This window comes from Lygodium microphyllum, chromosome 7 (genome assembly GCF_053477565.2).
Source record: "Lygodium microphyllum isolate KBCC chromosome 7, Lygodium_microphyllum_v1.1.10, whole genome shotgun sequence".
NCBI classification, from domain to species: domain Eukaryota; kingdom Viridiplantae; phylum Streptophyta; class Polypodiopsida; order Schizaeales; family Lygodiaceae; genus Lygodium; species Lygodium microphyllum.
This window is the reverse complement of record NC_141141.1, coordinates 4,102,616-4,108,951: the sequence shown is the minus strand read 5'-3', so window position 1 is coordinate 4,108,951 and position 6,336 is coordinate 4,102,616.

Genomic DNA, 6,336 nt, shown 5'->3' with positions numbered 1-6,336 from the left:
AGTAGTATACACTTGGCAAATAACCCAGTCTATCATGCTAGAACAAAGCACATTGAGGTGCATTATCACTATGTGCGAGAGAGGGTTTTACTAGGTCTTATTGATCTAGTTTATGTCAGCATAGAGGATCAGGTAGCTGACATAAACACGAAGGCATTGGGCGCAAAGAAGCTGCGCAAGTTCAGAGACCTACTTGGTGTGCAGGAATTGGGATTGAGCTCGAGGGGGAGTGTTGAGATATCGAGCTCCACTCGTGATACGCCAGGGTGACCGTTGTGTATTTATGTCACCGACTTGTCAGTTGCAGACGCGGTTGGTACACCGCCCATGAATAATAGCTACATGATAGCTATCCTTACCTACTCTAGTTCGTGGCTCAGTTAGTATGCCACCTTAGTTAGTTGAGTTTGGTTTGAGACCCATACATAGGGTTCTTCTATTTCTTTGTACTAGAGTTATTTTGGCTTACACAACTAAGAAGAGGAAAACTATTTTCAGCCTCCACCCTTGTGTGTCTTCCCCCATTGTGCAAGCAAGAAAGCTTCAAGTGAGACTCCTTCCTTCTCTCCCACAATCTTGACATCCCCACCTGCTGCCCCTCTTTCTTCCTCCCTCCCCATTGCCTCCTACCTCCACCTTCTTCCTCCTCTTCTCTTTCCTGCTCCCTCTCTTCTTCTTCCCAGCCCTCTCCCGCCTCCATCCCCTCCTTCTTTACCCTCCTCCCTCCGTTCCCTCTTCCTCCCTTCCGCCTCCAGCGCCGCCTCCTGCTCCCGTGGTGCCTCCTCCCTCCACGCCACGTCTGCCACAGTCCTGGGCAGCCACGATCACAGCCGCTGCTGCCCTGTCACAGCCGCCGCCACGATCGCCGTCGCCTGCTCCTGCCAGATGCCGCCGCCGCCACGATCGCTATCACCGCCGCCACGTTGGACGTCGCCGCCGCCATTTCCGCCGTCGTCGCCCCTCTCCTCCTCCTCCTCATAACTACCCTTCAGGTTAGTTAAACTAACCTGCATTAAGTTTCTTAACCTCAATTAGGTCACTCAACCTAGGTTAGTTAACCTAACCCCACTCAACTATCCCAACCTAGGTTAGTTAACCTAACCCCACTCAACTAACCCTACCCCCTAGTCAACTAACCCTAACTTAGTCAAACTAACTTTAGCCTAGTTACACTAACCCACCTTGGGTTAGTTCCCACCTTAACCTAACTAACCCTAGGTTAGTTAGAATTTGCCTTCACTTACTTATCTAACTTTGACTAACCCAAACTAACCTAGTTCCCTTTGATTAACCTGACTTAACTTAGTTTGACTAACATGACTTATCCAGACCAACAGGACTTAGATGACTTAATTTGACCCTACTTACCAAACTGAGCTGATTTTCCTGATATAACTGATTTAATTAATTTATAAATTAATTTCCACCTCATAAAATTTCAAAAAAATTTCTAACAATTCCCTTCGCTTTTTGTAAATTTTTGGAAATTTGTCAGTTGGAAATTTCCACCCCCAAAATTTCTACAAATTCAATATTTCCCAATTTATCCCAAAAATTACCAACAAATGTAAAAAAATCATTTAAAATTAGTAAAAAATATCCAAAAATTTTCTAAAATTTTCTAAAAATTTCCCCTCACCCCCTTGACCTTTTTTTCCTTCATTTTTCACTTTAACATATTTTCATACATGGAACCCCTATTTTTTTTATACCAAAAAAAACCAACAAACAGAAATTAACCATAAAAATCCCCATCTTATTTTCATACCCTCAATTGTGGATATTTCCTCCATGGCTGAATTTTCATTTTTTTCCTTCATCACATATTCATGTGCTATATATCTTGATTTCATTATTATTCTTATTAATATTATTATTATTAAAAACAAAACCAAACAAAAAAACAACCACACAAACAAAAACCAACCATAAATAATCACAAATTAAAAATAAATAAATAAAACCAAATAAACGAAACCACACTATAAACCCACCACAACCACACCTAAAATATAACCCCACTCCCATCCACAATAACAACTTAAAAATACATTCAAAATCAACAAACCCACTAAGGTGTTGTCTTTGTTGTTTCGTCAGTGGTCTTTACTTTTCTTTTACTGGATTCACTCCTTTTGGGAGACTCTTCCGTGCGCATTTAGGCATTACATACACACCCCTTCCAGGTATTTATTTTATGTGCTTTATTTACTTTCATTTTCCTCTTAATCATAAATTAATTGTTAAAATGACCTATTTATTCACCCACAGTTTCCACGCGCATTCGCGCTAAACACACCATATTTTTTTAATTAAAATAAATCGCCGTTCACTTAGCATGTGCTAAGTGCGCTACAGAGGCACTTTAATTTTTAATTAAAATGAACCAGCCGTCACAAGAGCACGCGCTGGCAAAAAAGCGCTCCATATCACTTTAATTTGTAATCAATGGACTTGCATTTAGAGACCCAGTCTGGGTGTTGCAGTCCGGGATTCGAATTAAAGCACCGTTTTCACCTAATAATTGGTAATTAAATTTATAATAAGGAACCGTCATTTTCTTGCTAAGGTTTATCACTTAATAAAAATTCACCCATTCTTAATAATTTATTAAAATAAATCCTTTATTAAATTAATTCCCCCTCACTGCACTTAAATTCCCCTTTTTAATGAACCGTTTCGTGGGATGGGTATGCGCAGTCATTAGCGTTATTTCCATGGTCCAGTACTGGTTTATCAACGATGTAGTCTTGATATGTGTCGAATGTGGTATTGTTTTGATTCCGCTTCTTTGTTACGGTTAAGGGTACGGTGTGTAGTTTTTTTCTTTTATTGCCTGATACGGGGTTCTGGGTGTTTGTTTGATGTATAGCATGAAGCTTTCGGTCGCATATGTCTCAAGGTCATGTCGAATTTTTTCTAGGCTGTGGTTTGCTTGGGGTTAGTTGGTCGAGTCACGTTTTATTGTTTTGGTTGTTCTCTTATCCTTGGTTTTTTTTTTTTTGTCTGTTGCTTTGCAGGCATTCTCCTTGATTGTCTGTGTTTGTGGTGTGTGTGTAACCATCTGAATAGTGCCTTCTCACGCTCCTCCCCCTATCCAGTACGTCCCATTAGTTAGTAGGGATTACTCTTCCCTACTAGCTTTTGAGCCTCTCACGAAGGCGGGACTTGCTGCTTTTGTGGCTACTTCTTTTCCATTGCTTCCCAAAGATCCGTCGTTATGTGATGAGTTTCTGGCCTCTTACAGCAAGAAGACAGGACTAGTCCAGGGAATTTCTATGACTTTCACACCTCGAGGCTTAGGGAAGGCTCTGTCTCTACCCTCCAAAGGTGAACCTTTTCTTACCACTCGTCAGCTTTTCTCTAATGAAGAGATTCTGAAGCTGTTGTAAAAGCAGACAAGGGAAATGCTGGATGTTAAGAAGGTGATTAACTCTTCAGGAGTTTCCTTTTCCATGATCACTGATCCCGTATGGAAGATGGTCTGTCAGTTTCTCCAGGACAGGTTTATGCCTGCCAAAACGCCATCCCAGTACTTGTCCAAACAGTTTTTCACAGCCTCCAGGATGGTGTTGAAAGGAGTTGCTATTGATTGGAGCACTTAGCTCCTCACTAAAATGGATCAACATTTCGTCAAAGTCACCAGGGGTAATGTTACCAATGTCACATATGGATCATATTTGTCTGCCTTCTTGACCTATTCAGGTTTACAGAAGATTGTGCCTCCACCTCCTCCATCAGATCCAGTACCTCCTCCTCCACCTTCAGATGAGTCCACACCTATTGACATAGAGGATGATGATTCTCCACCTCCCCTGGTCATACAGCGCAAATGCTTGAAGAGGGTAGCGGATAAGCTCCTTCAGTACTTCCTTCAGTACCCATCCCTGCTACCTCTGGCAGTGATCTCCCTGGGTATCTCACTTGTAATAACCTGTTCTGAGCACATCGAGAAGGATCATTGGACATCTCAGTTCCCTCACTAAACAGTCTCGTCTCAAGAGATGCAATTCCTTTCCTCTGTAAAGATATTCAGAGCTCAATTGAATTGTCAGTTGACAGCCTATGTTCAATAGTTGTACACGTCTTTTTATGAAGAGCTCATGCAGTCTAAGGACCAGTTGGATCAGGCAACATCCGAGTTAGCTTCTGCTAAGGATACCCTAGCAGATTTGTTTAAGCAAATGGAACAACAAACCCAACTGGTTGCCACCCAAAGCGATGAGATCTCTTCTTTGAATCTCCAGTTACTAGAGGCTCAGTCCCAGGTTACTAGCCTTTCAGAGGAGAAGGAAAGGATGTCCAGAGAAGCGCAGGAGTTCCAAGCTCTCTTAGATGACAAAGTTTCAGCTTTATAGATTGCTAATGACACAATGGCATCCCAAGCCTCCCAAATCCAGCAGTTGCAAGATCAACTAGCAAAATCCCGGTCTGTTCCTCCAAGCCCTAATGTTCCCTTGATCCCTTCTCTTTCACAGCAGGACTTGGCTGCTCTTCAGAGACAGGCTACCTTATGTCCTCTATTCCAAGATAAAGTGGAAAGATTGCAATCCAGAATGGACTTGTTATGGTCTACATTTGAGTAGTTTCAGGAATATGTTCCACCAGACTATTCTTTCTTTGTCCACTACCAATTACAGAAGTTGGTCTTCTGCATGAAGCTTTCCATGATGGATTTACCTCTTCCAGAGGATTGATGGAGTGGGGCTTGGTCTGCTGAGTTGTTGACAGAGGTAGTAAGGATGGTGTTTGAAGATTCTGTCATGCCAGATACCATGTTGATGTCATACATGTATCTACGAGGAGACTTGTTAATTCCAGATGAGGTGGATATGGCACGGTATGTGGGGGATGTGGTACTACAGGCTGTTTTGTATGTCAACCATTTGGAGTTGCACATAGCTGACATGTTCCAGGGCTACTCTCCAAAGTGGATGACTGTCATGATAATTCGTGGCATCCCATGATTGATTCTGTGGTCCTGAATCAAAGACAAAACACAGTTCCTACCTCTGCCCAGAGTACTAATCAACTGAGGATGGATCTCTTAGCCTATCTTTCAAAACATAATCCGTTTGATTCTACCTTCTTTGATGCCTACCATAGACGATCTCTCTTAGGACCTTCTGTTCCTACCCTCCTATCTTACCAACAAATGGCTCACCGATATGCTCTATATCTTTCGCTTTGTCAATCTAATTCCACCACTATTTTACCCCTTCTTTTCCAACCTTCATCTTTCCCTCAAATTCCCATTTTCACATACTATTCCTTTATTGAGGATAGAGTATTTTTTCCTTCTCCACCCTGTCCTTCTCCATCCATTCATGTACCCTCCACATTTCCTATTTATCAGTTAACACCCTTCCTTAGTGATTCCCTACAAATTTCTACCACTCCTTCTTTAAATTTTTCTTCCTTTTATGATTTTGCCTATCCCTCACTTCATCCACTTTTCCTTATTCCATTACCCTCTCCTAACACTTCTATATCTCAACCACCTCAGTTGGTTATTGACTGTGACGGATTTGATAATCAGATTTCCAGAAGAAGGGGATGGAGTTCGTATAATTCCCTTACAGGACCTCAGATCAATTGGCCGGTAATTCCAGCAGAATGGACAGCTGCCAGTCAAGCTTATAAGAACTATGTTCATTTTTCTCAGCAGTATTCACAGTCTATAGATCCTTCAGTGAGATTAACTGCTCACTTTGCTTGGTACTTGGCGTATATGCATAGGCACTCTCATAATGATTCCAAGCCTATTCCAAAGTTGTGCATGAATGTCAATGTGAGCATTGATTCCCAGCAGCTGGATATATTGTATTTTCATGCCCTTTGTTTGCCTAGCAGATACCTGGTCCTGTTGGAAAGAATGTGCTGTCTTCAGTTTTTTCAAAATCCTCCCAAAACCTTTGTAGATGAATCCTTATCTATGGATCGTTTCCGACAACATCAATCTTTCAAGAGGGATCATCTTCATTGACACCTTTCCAATGTATGGTGGATGATTTTTAATGAAAATCTCTCTTTTTGGAGGAGTCATTCAGATGGTTGTGTTGTGTGTAGTGTTTGTATTGTGAGTTCATTTATGTAAAACGAACGTGGTGGTTTCCTATTGGATTGGATTTCGTGTGTGAGCTACATTTTGGAGAATTGTGGTGATGGGGTCGTGGTTGCAAAGTTGAAGTTGATGCTGATGAAGAAGAAGAAAACTCTTATATCCTTTAAAAATTTATTGTGATTTTCTAGTTTGATAAGTGGTGTTAATGTGTAAAACGGGTTTTCCTTTCTTTGTATTTTTATATCAGATACAGGTTATAAGTTGGGGTCGTG